Below are 16790 nucleotides of genomic sequence, written 5' to 3'. Positions count from 1 at the left end.
TAATGTGTGGCTCACATTGTGTCCCACTTTGTCTCAATGTGGAAAAGTCGCTTTTGTGAGCATCACCTTCGGCAGCCATTCTTGCGGGCCTTTCCACCCATACGGCTATCAACTTCATACACCTCGAACCATGTAAGCACATATGCTGGTCTCCGTTTTGAGCAAATCATGGCCGAGGTAGGCCACAAGCACAATTTGCCCATGGCTGCAGCAGGCAAGAACGACTGGGGAGCACCAGTTATGGTGTGTGTATACTGGGAGTCTAGTCGCTTAGCAAATGCTTACCTCGAGGGACTGCTTACCAATGCAACTGACCAGGCACCCACATCCGAGAAACGTAACATGTAAACGTAACAGCCGCGGAGTTAGCGAAGCGGAAGCAAAGCAGGTACGTGCGAAGTACCTTTAGGCACACTGTTATAATAATCTCAGGTGCTTTCCTGCAGCCTCCGTTTGCCGTACATGTACCCTTTTGGTGAAGTACTTGTAAAAAATTCAATATATCATTGCGACGAAAAAAAGCACCCAGCTACTACAAAAGCCCCCTTCCATTTCCACAACACTAGTCAGACCCTTGCCGAGAAACCACAACCAAGTGGGGCAGCAAAACCAGATTCTGCAATCAATCACTTCAGTGTAGCTTGCGCAAAGACCCAGGCTATCGAGGAAGAAGAGCAATCATCAACGAGACTAGGAATATGGAAAATGAGAAAGCTTGCATTCAAGAGAGAAGCCACTCTGCTCTGCAGGCATTGAAGGCTAAAAACATAAAGAAAAGTAAAATGGTGCATAGCACATGGTGCATAGGTTAATGCAAGACACATGCCGATGCTGCGTCAGCTATTTCAGGAGAGGAATTGTGCATGACAACATACACTAGAAGATAATGGTACAGATATGTTAGGCTACTAGACAGTGACTGGTATTAAGTATCAGCGAAGAATCGGTTGACCTTTATGTTTGGATGAGGATGAATGATCTCTAACAAAAATGGGCAATGAAAAAGCTTGCATTTATAGAAGAAAAATTGCACTTGGCACAAACGGAATTGACATGGCTAGGAAGCTGATTAAGGGCAAACTGACAGAATTCACTCTTTTGGCCGGCGTCGTCCGTGCTTGGTCGGATGTTGCAGGTGCATCTGAAGACGAAGAATTTCTAGAAAGTCCTTTTTGAGTTACCTGGATGATTCAGCCAAATGTTCGTGCTGGTGGAATGGTGGCTGAAGCTCTTTTCAGTCTTAACACAGTCCTCTGCAGACTTGATATCTCATCCATATTCTTCTGCATGCGCTTCTTTGTTCGTGGTGTAAAAGCCTTGCAAATTCGGCTCCAGCCCCTTCCTGTTGGTGTAGATGGGGGCTCCCGTGATGACCAAGATGTGCTTGGCACAAACTCTGTTGGGGCAGAACAGTGATACATGAGATACAGCACAGATTAGCCAAACTCATGCACTGTTTTCTTTTATGTTCGAACCAATTATACTGAACCATAAATATGAACAAACATTCATATCTGCTGCAAACAGCAAGCCAATACAGCATATATCAAACATATTTATTTCTGAACCATGTGTTGTTTACCTTGTAGTAGTAGCCAACGTCCACACAACGACCTTGTTGTAGCAGGCAGCAGCTTCTGTTTAGTGCGTGGAGTGTGTTCCTTTATACTGGTGCCGTCCTCATTACTGCATGTCTGGAATAGAAATTTTGACTGAATCAGAAATTGAAAAAGCAATATTTTGCAATATAAAATGCAAAAAGGTGTGACATATATAGTTATGGTTTGCGACTACAGAACACATGCAAATGTACACTGTCTGTTCTAGGGTGCTTAAGCAGCATGCTAAATAAATATTGTTATTGTCCATAAAATTGATGTCTGCCTAACTACAATGCATGTCAACAGCTTAAGTATCATTAAGATCACAAATGAGAACATTTGTGCGTTCATTTATACACTACAAGAGATCACACTGCTGGTTCCACAAGCAAATGCATGAAAGTCATGAAGCTATTAGAACTGATGCATTATTTTTCTGCACGAACGCGATGCACCGGTTCACTACTGCAAAAATCGATGCCCTACGGTAAACCAAACTGAACAGAAAGAACATTTGGAACCAACAAGTACGAAATATGGGTGCATTATCATGCTTGCAACTGTTTAATACATTAAATTCTGTACTTTCACTTTATTTTACCAAAGGATTATTCGGTTTTGTGGACGAAAGAAGTTGCCGGCGTACTCGAAAAAACGTTTAATATGTATATTGATAAGGCTACTCAGACAACTACGACCACGGCTACAATAAGATGAAAAATGAGACGCACGTTCCGATATCGCTCTTTCTTTCCTGGTTGTGTGTGTATAACGACAGCCTCGCAAGTAAAGGTTTATTTGGAAACAGCAACTGAAATTCTGACTGCCCATATGTAATGCAGGATCTAGTTCGTTAACTTGTGCCCGCCTGGAAGGTAATCACACGGATGCTATATAACGATTCAAGCAGCGGTGTTAAACGACTCACCGTTATTGCCGTTGTCAGGCGCAGCAAAATCCAGCTCCCGTTTCGATGCAGACGTGTTCCAAATGGCTCACGACCGAAACCCAACTTCCGGGCTTACATGTCCGCTTGAAAACACGTAACTTCACCCCAAGTTAAATAACGCGAGACATCGAAGCGCAAGAAACTAGCTTTAGAAACAAAGAAGCAACCAGTCTGAGTGTACGAACGAATGAATCCGTGCCGCCGTGCACTCGAAAATACCGGTAACATTTTTAAATCCAGGCCAGAGGTCACGTGAAAGATCGATGATGCGGAACGCTATTTGCGTTTATAATGACGAAGAAACAATAAACTTACTAACAAAGAGTACAATATCTAATTAGCAATGATAATTTTGCCCTGTTTTTTATGTAACAAAAATGCTTCGGTAATTGTAAGAGAAAGTTTGTAAGATAAAATTGCGCTTATTACGACGCCTCTACCGGGAAATGTTGGAACTAACGTAAGCATCCCGAAGTGATGCTACTACGCTGGCTTTGGTAGCAGCGGCGCGTGGTCGATTTTTTCGCCCTCTGTGGCCATTTGTTGAACTTGAGAGCGTGCTACCCCTGATAGCGGCGCGCGCACACAGGATCACGGGATCCGGCAGCCCCGCGTGTGATAGCTGCGACGGCGTGGAGACACTGGAGCATCTTGTGCTTCACTGCCCAGTTTTCGGGACCGAGGGGGAGGCTCTGTACGCCTCCTACCATCGATGTGGCCTGCCATCCAACACCCTGCAATGCCTACTCTTCCCCAATGTTCACAGCTCCATCACCACGCCTGCATTTTCGGCATTAATGCAATTCTGTGAAGCAACACACCTCAGAGCGCGGCTGTAGGCCCCGCAAACGCTTAGCTACATCATCTCTTTTTTTTACTATTCCGGTTTCTCTCTCTCCTTTTTACTTCCGGTCTCAATCTCCTTCATATTTTTCTCCCCATACCGCTTTCCCCGTGCAGTGCTGTTGAGGTGTCCTCCTGTGAGAGACAGTTACGGCACTGCACTTATCTCTTTCAATTCTCTTTAAAAATCGCTTCACACAAAATTAACAAGAAGTAACATCTTTACCTGTGCGAGCTCACCTCGCTCTCGCGGGGCTGAGAGCGAGGACAACACGAAGACCCTTACAAAAATTGTTAGTAACATTTTATAAACCGTTTTTACACAAATGTTAGTAGAACCTATCGACATTCTATAAACCGTCTTTAGACACCGTAACAACTTCCTAGTAACCTTCTATCGACTATTGGCCACCGATATTGAATTGAAAGTATAGATATCAAATGTCGATAGAATTCTTACCGACTGCTTATTATCTTATGTCGGTAGAAAGTGTCATCTGCGAAGCGACTATTTATTAACCACCTTTATGCATCCTAACAACTTGCTAGTAACATCCTGTCGACTATTCGCCACAGAGATAGTGGACAGGATGTTACTAGGAAGTCGTTAGGATGTATAAAGGTGGTTAATAAATAGTCGCTTCACAGTTTTAGGAAGTACATAAAAATTTTATTCATAGATAATTACTTTTGCAATTATATATTGCAAAAAATTACCTTTCATTATCTCTGAATAAAATTTTTATGTACTTCCTAAAAACTGTGCAGCGACTAATTATTAACCACCTTTAGATATCCTAACGACTTGCTAGTAGTATCCTGTCAACTATCTGTCTATGGCGAATGGTGGTTGCCAAGTGGCTAGGTGTGGCATGCAGCAGAAGAAGACAGGTATACATTTCTGCTTGAACACATCCATTTAATATCCCCGGGCTAGTAATGAGGACGAGTTCTCCAGCTGCCCTGGAAGTACGCTGAACTGTTGCGTTGTGTAGTCTGGAAAAGAGAAGAAAAAAAATTACCGACGATTACGTTACTTCCTAATGCGAAATTTGAGCGCAGCAAATAAGCTGTTTCACCTTTTCGATAGATTGAGGCAAAGAAATCGAGCAACACATGTATGCGCTATCACAGAATTTTTTTTTTATTTTTCACACGTATTCCTTTAACAAAGACTCCACTAACAGTTCTTGACAGTCATGAAGGAAGCTTTGTGGTCGGAGAAATAGACTGATATATGTTCGACTTGGTACACCAATGCTTGATTCTCAAAGACGAGATCTATACAAGTGCCTCGCGAGGTTGTCACAGCCGTGGGACGCGTTACGAGCGAGAGGAACGGGATGTTCTCCCGCATAAGTGTTAGGAAATTGCTGTTTGTCTTTATGTCAACATTAAAGTCCCCCACTACTAACATCGGTGTGGATCGATGGACGGTTAATGCGAGTTGCAGGAAGTGCACGACGTCTTTCGTGAGTGCGGTAGCCGGCGCTTTGACAACCGGAGACTCGCAGGAAGAGGGGGGAGGGGGGCGGCGTGTACACCCAGCGGCAAACGATGGGGGCAGAAGCGCGCGCAGCAAGCGGACAACACGATAAAGGGAGGAGGGAAGAGATAGCAGCGACTGACTGATGCCGCTGACGCCGATAGTGAGTCAACCCCAGCTGCGGAGTTGGTTTCAGGGACAACGCCGCCGATGCCGACACAAACAATATGATACCCTCGCTTCCGCAGCGCTAAGAACCAGGTCTAGCCGTGGGAAGGTGGTCACGTATTCGTCGACGTGCCGGGGCCTACGTGAAATAACCGGCGCGTCGGCAACTGAAGAGCACCCTATCCGCCACACAAGAACAGGGGGGGGGGGGGACCCTTTCCTCCTCTTTCTGCATGGCGGCGACGGTGTTCTATGCAGTCACGTTATCTTGACTCTCTAGCGGCGTCAGCGGCATCCAGCGGTATCAGTCGGTTGCTGCTAGCGCTGGGGGGATGAAAGGGGGGCGGAGCTGGTTACGAGGCCGACGACAACGCCGACGACGACGCGAAACCCAGGAACGGACGCCAAAGAGCTGCGCTCTAAAAAGGCAATATATTGGTTTTGCTACAGTGACATTGCAACACACCATGCATCTGTTTCTTAAAAAGGAAGTGCACAAGACACAAGTTTTCAACCCTGTGAGCTCTAAAAATCTCCACCTGTTCTGTGCAAAGTCCTAAAAGGCATGAAATTGCTCAATTAGTGCATTAGAGCTGCGGGCGTGATGGATGTGTGTAACACCAACAGATGCACGACACATAAGCTCAATCGTACCAATTGTCATCTACAAACAAAAGTTGTAAATCAACTTCAGTTTAATGAACTTCGATATTCGTATTGCGTGGAAGTTTCATGTGTGAATTATCTTAGGAAAGGCAAGGTGCCAGTCAGAACTGTGCTGCAGCTTTGCTTGAGCACAGGTACACTGACGAGTCGACTTTTGTATTGCACTTAAGAACCATGAAACGATACAAGCAACATGTAAGCAGTTTAACAGGCATTATCGACGTTCAAAAGCAAGATTAGAAAATACCTTTGCTGTGCAGGCAGGCAGACATTGTCAAAGTGAGCTTGTTAATAAACATGTTAGCTTTCCACAAGACAGGATATTATATTATCAGTGCATTCATATGACCAGGGCCTCTATCACAAAAACACATATGCCAACAGTAATGACAATTTTCTAGTTATGGTGGCAAAGCTTGCATTATAATATGCTATTATAATCAGGTTAATAGCTATTTTAGCAGGAAAGAAATGAGTATACCCTAAGATAACACTGAAATTGCCATGAAAGGAGTTTGTTGAAAACTGCAGAAAGAATATTAAGATGCTTCTTTGTGACACACGTACCTAGTATGGCGTTGACCTTCTTGGAATCCAACGAATCCTTCTGTGGAAGGCATTTGACAGCCGCCCAAAGAAGGACCTCCCTTCAACCTCTTCTTTTGAAAAAGGAGCTTTAAGGAGGCCCTCCGCGAAGTGAAAGCCTGAGTTGTTAGCATCCAGGCGCAGCCTCTTCAGCAGGCCCTTTTCAACATATGCACCGTCACGGATGTCTACCTGTGAAACAATACAACACGCACAGATTCATTTTATACACGTTTGATCAAGGTATGGTTAGGAAATAGGGTAAGGTTTGCAAAAACGGAAGTAGCTGCTTCTTGTTGCTTCCGTTTAAAGAACAAAGGAGCTTTACGTATACCATACATGCATTGTACTGAGCTGTGTACTCTCACGTAAGACTAGAAAGTATTAGGAACTTCAATGCGAAAGAAAGACATGCAACTGCCTAGATCTAAGCAAATGTGTGCCACCCCTTGACACGGAGTGAGATCTGGTGCTGTTCTAGCGATAGCAGACATTGAAAGCTTCAAGCCTGATTGAGTATTGGGCCAAACTGTGCTCGATTAGTGACTCACAAGTGCTCGAGAACTATCAAACGAGATGCAATTCTGACTTCCACTTGCAGACATGCAGTTTTCAATTTACTGACTGCACTTGGGTGTAAAGATTTTGTCTGACAGAGTGAATAAACCACATACACAAGCAGCATTTTTATAGTTAGCATAGTCTTTAATAGGTACTGATACCTTCAATTTAGAAAGCCCTGTATATTGGGCCTCATCAAACTAATTTCATAAACGGTTTGTCAAGGTAGAAGCATAGAATTTTAGTCATTAGAAGACAGGTGAAATGAGTTAATTATTCTAATTATTACTAAAAATTAAATTTTAGACAGCTCATCCCAATGAGAAATTGATGCAAGCAGTTTGTACATGCCACATAAGCATTTAGATATCAAAAATAGTGATTAGAGAAAACCTTCGCTTGCAGGTTCATTAGTGCAAGCAGCCATGCCCTCGAGGAGACATAATTTCTTTTTCTGTAGGCAGAAATAAGAACGTCATTATTGTAATATAGGCCTATATCCGCTCTGTAACATAGAAGACAGATACGCGATGACACTCAAGAACATAAACAATAAATACAAGTTCTCGCGACGCGGACCTTCAAACCGAACTGTATACATACAAAAATGTTCATACTAGCTTCTAGCTTCTTAAGCGTCAAACATAGCAATTGTGTGCCAACGCGCGAAGCCCATGATACATCAACGTATACATTACACATGTACTGCACTTGCGGGAATGCCTATATATTGACACGTGTACTTACCTTTATCAGGCGACCACGTTTCGCCGCCTAACAAATGTAATCGCACAGCGCGGGACGCGCCTGCATGTATCCGAAGTTTCTGGAAAGTTATCGATGCTTCTACCCGGCTGTCTGTTGTCGCCGAACCTTGTGTTATCTGATTTCATCGCGTGACGCGAATGGTGTAGAACTTTGTGGAAGGCACGCGGGTCCGAACGATTAGTCTGGAACATTCGACGACTGCTGTATAAAAGCCGACGCGCTTGACCCGCTGATCAGATTTTCCGACGATCGCCGACCGTGTTCGCCGCTATCGTTGTGCTATAAGTGTAGCCTGTTTTTGTGGGCACAGGTTCGCCCAATAAAAGCTAGTTTTGTATTCCACCATATTGCTGCTTTCTTCACCCTCACTACCACGTGACAATATGGAATAACTTCTTGCCAGGAAACTACCGAACGAACACCAACTTCCAGTGTTTCCACAATTGTGTGCCCATTCAGGCATAGCAATGAAGGCGGGTATCAGAATGCAAGTACGCTGTAACATCAGAGGAAGCTTTCGTGAAATTGCTTGCTAAATGTGCACAGCAACATGGCTAGCCTAGGATCAGAAAGCGCTTTGCTCTAGCTAGTTACACAACGCTCATTACGTAAATCATAAGCTTCAAGAATGCGCGCAAGCGCCAAACTTGCTTACCTTTCAAGACTTGGCAAACGCTCCTTCGTCTAACAGGTACAGAGGCACCGAGGTTTTTCTGGCGCAAGCACTGTAGAACTTCCGATGAACTCCAGCTCCACAAAAGCACAAGCTTCAACAGTCTTCCATACACTACGATTCGAAGCCCCAGTACCAGACTTTTGACGAGAGCGCGGGCAGGCAGCTCGGCAGAACAAAGGCAGCTCGGACGGGCGCGGTACTAGGGCACTCACTGTCGACACTGGCGCATCGCACGAAACACACGGCGAACTAATGGCGTTACACGAGTACGGAGGGTTTGCGATGGTCAGTACACACGACAAGGAGCACATTTTGTCTAGGCACTTCTAAAATATAACTCAAATACCGCCTTACTGAAAGGAGCATTCACTACAACCAACGTGGTATGTCGACCAAAGAAATACTGCAGTAGCGCCACTCTGCGGTGTTTAGAAAAATGTATCGTAAATGAAAAATTGGGTGTTTTTTCCTAATAACATTTGGTAGGGTCCTTAACTTAATAAATGTGTTGGGTCCAAAATGTGTACTTTGTGATAGGAACTTTAAGGAAATGTATATATAATAAAAACGAAGCGGATGTTGCCTTCAAGATTCGCAATTGCTTCAGGTGCATGCAGTTTGCAAAAGCATGGCCTTCGAGATCAGACTTTGTCACTCAACGGAAGCCGTAGCTGGGAGGTGGACAGGCATTTAGGCCCCAATCGTCGGGCTTACGGTGCCTAGGTAGGCTTCCTTATTTATAAAGCATACACAGGGACTTAAGCCGAACCATGAGTGAGCTATACAGACACACGCGGTACGATTCGGCGTCCGATCCGACGTGCGGCGCTGCATGCTCCGGCATGCGGGATACGACGATTCGGGGCACACGGTCAGGGTTGCCAGATTTGGCTACTTTGCGCCAAATTGGCTACTTTTTGAGGCTGTTGGCGGGGAAAGAAATGCCTTGGCTACATGGCTACTTTTTTGGCTACTTTTGAAATAGCTTGACTACTGTAAAAATTGGATACAAACTTGTGTAGCTCATATTATGCAGCAACATTAGCAAATATTTAAGCCAACGCACGATGACGACACTTCAAATCGTTTCAAGCTGATCCATCATCATCGTCAATCTGACTCAGGCACTTTCATTTCATGCAAAGGATTTCGCACTGGTGACGTCACAGCGTGTTCAATCTTTGAATTGACGTTCCGCGTCAGGCCTTCCGCACATTGGGTTTCTTCGATTTTTGGAGTTCTGGCAGCCCGCTGGCAGCCAGACGGCAGCCAGCTAGTGGCGGTCCTGATGGGGAGGTGGGTCAACGTGAGGTGGGATCCTAAGACAACCCGAAGCTGCCCGAAGTTTGCAAAATCGAACACTTCGGACAGCTGGCCGCGGGATAAACGTAAACATGCTACCAGCAAGTATACTTTGTATAACAAAGTATTCAAACAAAGCATTCATGGATTCGCACCAACTAGCCCGCTAATGCATTGTACCAGCATGTCAGCGGCCGGTCTGGCAAGCGCGCTCTCGGCATAGTCGGTCCATTTATGTGTTCCCAGCTTGAAAAGATACAGCTGTATTCGGGAATACGATTACCTTTGCGAGATTTCGCGTGACTGGGCACCTCGTGTTGCAGAGCGTAACAAAAGGCCTGCGACGCGTCCGATGCCCAGACGCAAAATCGCACGTAAATAATCGCGAAAGCGATCGCTCGAGGATGCCTCGAGCTTTGACATTCTTCGAGAAATGTGTGCCAAGATTAACTCAAACATTTACACCTAAACTGGAGCTGTGATTCTGATTTGTGATAATATTCTAGTCATATTACATGCTGATCAAAGCACTCTTAGGTGTAGTCATTTACACATGCTTCATAATATTTTTGGTATGTTCCTACATTTACTAAAAGCAGCTTTAAGTGTTGGCTGTGATAATGTCTTCAGAGCTGCATAATAAATGAAAATGCAACGTTTTTCCATAACGTGGCTACTTTTTTGGCTACATTTCTGTATGTGGCCAAAGTTGGCTACTTTTCTGGCTACTTTCCGAGATTTTTTGGCTACTTTTCACATTTTGGACCTGGCAACCCTGCACACGGTGCGTGCGTCCGAAAGATTGAGCGGCGCGTAAGCTCCGCCCAGATCCAGCTCCCCACCTTGAGTGCATATCCACGTCGAGAAACGCAACATATACAACTCCGCACAATACTGCTTCGCTTTACGCGAACACTGTGGATAAAATTATGACCCTGCGAGTGACAGAACCCTTCCGTACGGCGCGTTGTCCACTGACGGCTCCGCTAAAGCCAGCAATAGGGCCGGTAGTCATAGCTAGGCGGACGCTACGGCCGACGGCGCTTGCGATCCAGCCCGAGCTCGTCGAAGAGTGCTTATTTTTGCCAAAACAATTAACACTGTACACTTAGGTCGGCCGTAATTAAGTACAATTGGTTTACTCGACGCAGTCGTTGCGAAGGGCAAACATGCAAGCGAAGCGAGCGGCCTCGTTCAGACGGTCGGTGTGTGTGATGTCTGCCCGCGAAATGCCCTCGCGTCGCGGCTCCCGATCTCGCCAGTAGCTTAGTGCTAGTGTACCAGGCGCTAGTTTGCATAACAGGCACACGTTCGAGCTAATTTTACTGAACTGGTAACTATTTCATGTCAGAAACAAACTGCAGCAGGCAAAGAAAAAAAAAACACTGCGAGAAACCGGCCAGCCAGCACCGCCCCCGTGGAGGGAACGTCAGAGAACGTCACATGCCAGCCGCGCTGTCATTGGCTGCGGCCAGACGACGGTGCGGTTGTCGGACGCGTCGGACGATGAAAATCTGGCCGGTTTGTCGCACGCCGGACGTCCGATCCGGCGCTTCGGCAAGGCAAAACACCTCGATTCGGGCTGCCGCTCCGGCGCATCGGACGCCGGATCGGACCGTGTGTCTCCCGCTTTAGTTGGCGAACACGAGCCGATCAGCGCGCCGTCCGTGCAGCTCCGTCTACTTCCAATGGTGGATGGCCTACGGGCTTCTTTGACACCTACTGAGCACAAATTCATGATCACCGCTCATATACACACTTCCTATGGCGCTAGCTGTCGTGTTTTCGAGAATAGGTGCCATCATCTTCAATTGGTGAGACCATATTTCCTCTTAGCGTCCGGTATTAGAAGCAATTTTTTGCCATGAACATTCTACTACCATCTGTTACTAGGAAGTTGATTAAAAATGAAGAAAACAGTTACTGTGCAAAAAAAATTTTTTTTTTAAAGCAGCCAGTCTTTGCATATTCATTTACAGTTCATATGATGTTATCTGTTCATTTTTCACTAAATCATTTTCAACAACTTTCTAGTAACCAGTGTTACTAGAAAGTTGATTGAAAATTAAGGAAATTTACACCTGTGCATGAAACAAGACTGTCTTGCACCAGCCATGTTCACTGAAATATTATAACGTTATTTAATAATATTCATGCATGTTTTGTAACTTGGGTTATGTACTTTAAGAACATAATTATTTTTATTGACTTCCTATTGAATGGTGTTTCTAAAAAGTTAGAATGGTGTGTCTTAACTTTCTAGTAACTTTCTTTTTACATACTGAAGTTAGAAAAAAAGTAACCAACTTTCTTTTGACAAACGTTACTAAAAAGTAAAAGTCAATAGGATGTTACTAAAGTTGATAGGAAGTTGATAAAAGTTCTAAAGAAAGTAAGGAAGCATTTTTGTATGGGGAGGAAAGTGGAGCAGTGAGAGAATGAGGCTGGAAGCAGACGGCCTTCGCTGAGTTGCCGCTGGACACGCCATCCGCAGCCGCGTAGGCGATTTCATCTGCGCGTCCGAGGAGAGGGCCAGGGTGGCGTGAGCGCTACGTGTATGGAACCGTCACGCAGTGTTGCCACGTTTGGCTATATATAGCCAAATTAAGCTACAGCAAAACATTTTTGGCGTCGACTTGGGCAAGTTGGCTACGTGGCTATATTTGGGCTACTGAAAGTCTGCGACTTGGCTTTGTTTGGGCTGTAAGTGGCGTCTTAATCCACTCTGCTGAGGTGACTCTCATGGAGTAGAAACAAATTTCGAAGGCTATGTTTTCACTGGTTGAGCCGGCAGCGCGGCTGTGCGTGTGCGCTTGGAATTCGCCTCCCCCCCCCCCTCAGTGCACCTCTCTCTGAGCGGATGACTTTTATCCTTGACGCACTTAAATTTACGATGTGCTTCACCATGCTAACATTTACGCCAGCAACGTCGTCTCATCTTCGTTTTATCCCGACACCCGATCACCGGGCATCGGGATGAGCCTGGGAGTGGACGGTGTTTCACAGTACACTGTACTAACACGGCTGTGCTCCGAAACGGAGAGCAATGGAGTCGGGCGATGGTGGTGCTAGCATCCAAGAAGGCAAATACGGTTAGCTGACACGCTCCAGTGTGTCCATGGCGAAGGCGTCTGGTTGAAGTAACGCGCTCGGCACACTTTGGACCTACTCCGCTTTTAACACGGTAAGTTTTATTGCTAATTTCCTTTGCGTGCGAGATGAGCTTTAACGCGATAGCCTTAAGGGCCCCGTGTCACAGAAAATCTGGCGTCAGCGCCGTTGTATGTGTGAGAAATATGATCTCGAACCACGTAGGGCCTTCGGCTGGCGTATATGCGTGACTGAAATAATTCAATTTCTCAAAGTAAAACGCGACAGAAAATTCGTAAAATACGACTTACACTCAACCTACAGACATGGTAGCGTCGTATTATAATTTGAATATAGGAGAAAACATCTGTTTGTTACGCAGAATCTCGAATACAAACCCTTTTTCCAGTTGCCGTTCGACGTCCTATTAGGAGGGTGATGGTTTGTGGTAGTCAGTTTTCCATAACACTTTGTGGTGCAGTGCTGAGCGGGACAGGGGACACAGGAAGAAACGAGGACAAGCGCTTGCTGCCAAGTAGGAGCGGCGCGCGCCAAGCTTGGTCCCTTGCAACACCATCCAGATGGCACTCGCCTCTGCGGCGGCGCCTGCTGTGAGGGTGGAATGAAAAAAAAAAGAACCAGAAAGTTCGCCTTCGTGCATATCGTTCGCGTCTTGCATTTGCAGGTAAACATTATGGTTATATAAGCTGCAGTTGCCGGGAAGCGTGGGCAGCAGTCAGGTACCTTTGAATGCTATCGCGTTCCACTCGTAAAGGTGAAGATTAAAGGGACTGAGAACCAATTTTCATGGTACCTATTTTTTAATGCAATGGAAAGCTTACCGGTCAGAGTGGCTAATCAAGAAGTTGTAACGCGAAAACACCATAGAGCATTTTTTATCAGAATGTTTTATCTCCTGTGAGGATGTAGTCGTTCACTGAAAGCTTGCTGAAAGCGGTGATAGGTGAGCGCGGTAGCGATTATACGCCGGTATTAGTGTGAGGCAGACGACAAGTGCTGCCGTAACTGTGACAAAGTATTTTGTCTAACAATTCAACGTTCCTGCGACACATGTTTCCCGAAGTGTTAAGTATTTCTGCGGTAATAGCTACGTGTTATCATTGTTTCCTGTCAAACGGCTTTGGTATTTAACTCTTTCCCTACCATGGAATAAATAGGTGTATTTTGTAGGTTACGCCAGATTTTTATCGGAAGGAAATACTGCACTAAATATTTTACATATTATATAAATAAAATGCAGAATGAATGCACTTTTCACGCATAAAAGTTTTATTAACGAGTTATATGTCACAAAAAAGACAAATTGCCAGAATCAAGAATATGGGATAAAATTGAACGAAATTTGTAAGGACACGCTTGTTTCTACTAAGAAAAATATGTAACAAAATTATGAAATGTAAAAAATGTTTCACCGTCTAATGGGCACTATCTCCGAAAAAATCGAAAATTTTAATTGAACAGGGGTGCAATCTTGTACGCGTTCCAAAATCGAATGGAGGTGGTCCGTTCTTTACGTCACGATATACACTCTAAGAAAAATCCCGGGGAAAACGGGAGTAACTGGGCCGTTAGTACTAAAAAGGGCGCTTTTGTCCCTCAAAGGACTACCTGCATGAATGTGCGTGCCGTGTGCAAATCTCGGAGAGTAAGTGTTTAGTCCCTGGTCGGGAAGAGAGCAATGGGAGCACGAACGGCAACAGTTACTCCCCAAGAACATCGCTGTTTCCGTACGTGTCATGGAGCGATGCGGCGAAAACGGTATTGTCTATAAATCGTGAATGGTTCGAAGTTCGTGTATTGTCTATTGAACTACATGCAAAGCAGCACCTTGCCTCTTCGTGATAAAATTGCGTGAAACTTGAAAGCTGGAATGTGAAGAGCCATGCCCTTCGTGCGCACCCCATAAGTGAGCGATACACATTAAACCCGCAAGTCATTGATAGACGGCTAGATTTTCTTGGTCAATAATACATAAGTTCCTTCCGTTCCGAGGAGGTTGCGAACTGAAGCGATCTGTAGCTCAAACGGGACACGCTAAGCGACAGAGGAATTGGCCTTCTCTGTCGTCTTCGGTGCCTCGTTTGAGCTCGCTACACGTATACATGGCGTAGTGCCTCAGTTTAAATCACCCTAAGAATACTCGGGCTGATTTCTAACCGCAGTCACTTAGGGTTGCAAGTACACTCAACGTTAGAGTCTCTTTTTTTTTTCTTTATTGCCTAGCTGTGGTACATACTTTCACAAGAGGCAACGCCCACCAAAACGAATACAAAAGTAGAATATACATTTTCTCTATGGGCACATGTTCAACCAGCATTGTGCTGGCTCAGTCTAATCAAAATTCGCGCAATGCTACCAACGGTTCTACTCTTGGGAGCCACTCCGGTGGTTCCGCTGCCGCTTTATGGATAGCGAGAAACCAGTGCATGTTTTCCCTGAAATACATACGTGCAGGCTGCGCATCTTTATCAACATGGTCTCCTGCCATTCTCGCGCGCCAAATACAATGGAGGCCCAAGAGCATAATTAAATGAAAAGGCACCCAATCCTCATTATCTATGCTTAAGTGACGCTAGAGTCTCACTGCATAGCTTGCACAAAGTGCAGAGTCGCTTTGTGTTTCCGTGCTTAACCATGTCTAAATATCCTGTCCTTTCAACCTATCGGCGTGGTGAAGTGGTTAGAGTGGCTGACTTGTGAGCGAGAGGACGCGAGTTCGAGTCTTCCTCTCGGGCTCGTTGTTCTTTTTTTCAGCTCATTAATTTTTTTAGGGTATCAGTGCCTAATTTCATTAATTCCACTTTTCCGGAGCATCGGAACGAATTACCGTTACTCCCTTGAGGAGCATCGGACAATGGTAACTGTTAGTCCTCGAAGGAGTAAGCGCATGGGGAGTAACAGTTCATCCCATTTCAGTTAGTCCCCAAAAGGACTAATGGTTGTGGCAAATCAGTTAGTCCCCAAAAGGACTAACCTCCCTAACCCTTTTAGGCCTTTTTTTTTTCTTAGAGTGTAGGGGGTCCGTTCGGTCGCTTTCGTGCGATAGCAGACGACATAGAATGATTGACAGCAGCAAGACGCCACGGCTCACGTCACAATTGATGTCTTGGCGTACGTCACGGTTCAAATTGACTAATCGTGTGCGGCTCGGTGGAACGGACCGCCTCCGTTCTATTTTAGAACGCGTACAAGATCGCACCCCAGGTATCCCACTACAAAAATTTAACCGCAAGCACAACAGCAGGGCGTGCCGGGCAGCGGCCGCGCATATTCCGGGCTGGTTTGCATCGTCCTCGCTATCAAAGTCAAACTCCGACGAATAGGCAGAAACCTGAGACTCACTGTTGCTCGATCCATCGATAAAATCAGCCGCAGACTGACGGGAATCGCCACGTCTGCGATCTTTCGAAGCGCACGCAGCGCTCCCAGAGGCAGCCATCTTTGCTGACTACTTTGACGATCGCGAAACTTCGGAGCGCATTCAAAAATTACCGCCTGTCGTGAAAAAAATCTAACTGCTTAGAAAACAATATTGTTCTCCTCCTTCATGTGCAAAGGCGCAGTCTGTCCGTGAGCGGTGCGTAAGGTCTCTAAAGCGGCGTTTAAAACACTCCATAGCGGCGGCCATTGTTGCTTACTACTTTGACGATCGCGAAATTTCGGAGCGCATTCAAAAATTACCGCCTGTCGTGAAAAAGATGTAGCTGCTTCGAAAACAAAATTGTTCTCCTCCTTCATGTGCAAAGGCGCAGTCTGTCCGTGAGCGGTGCGTAAGGTCTCTAAAGCGGCGTTTCAAACACTCCATAGCGGGCGGCCATTGTTGCTTTCTACTTTGACGATCGCGAAATTTCGGAGCGCATTCAAAAATTACCGCCTGTCGTGAAAAAGATGTAGCTGCTTCGAAAACAAAATTGTTCTCCTCCTTCATGTGCAAAGGCGCAGTCTGTCCGTGAGCGGTGCGTAAGGTCTCTAAGGCGGCGTTTCAAACACTCCATAGCGGGCGGCCATTGTTGCTTTCTACTTTGACGATCGCGAAACTTCAGAGCGCATTCAAAAATTACCGCCTGTCGTGCA

At 45.5% G+C, this 16790-nt stretch overlaps 1 protein-coding gene and 1 long non-coding RNA gene across 2 annotated transcripts in view; one reads left to right on the top strand and one right to left on the bottom strand.

Annotated features, from left to right (window-relative positions):
• The window catches only part of LOC126518611 (cGMP-dependent protein kinase, isozyme 1-like), a 648418-nt gene that overhangs the window by 135222 nt on the left and 496406 nt on the right, over positions 1-16790 (top strand). The gene's annotated exons all lie outside the window — the stretch shown is intronic.
• On the bottom strand, positions 4304-8689 carry LOC129381757 (uncharacterized). Its single transcript, XR_008609877.2, has 3 exons — positions 8283-8689; positions 6281-6490; positions 4304-4389 (listed from the first exon to the last, which is right to left on the bottom strand). It is a non-coding gene; the product is annotated as an uncharacterized lncRNA (long non-coding RNA).

Source organism: Dermacentor andersoni, chromosome 1 (genome assembly GCF_023375885.2).
Source record: "Dermacentor andersoni chromosome 1, qqDerAnde1_hic_scaffold, whole genome shotgun sequence".
NCBI classification, from domain to species: domain Eukaryota; kingdom Metazoa; phylum Arthropoda; class Arachnida; order Ixodida; family Ixodidae; genus Dermacentor; species Dermacentor andersoni.
This window is presented reverse-complemented; position numbering and strand designations above follow the sequence as displayed.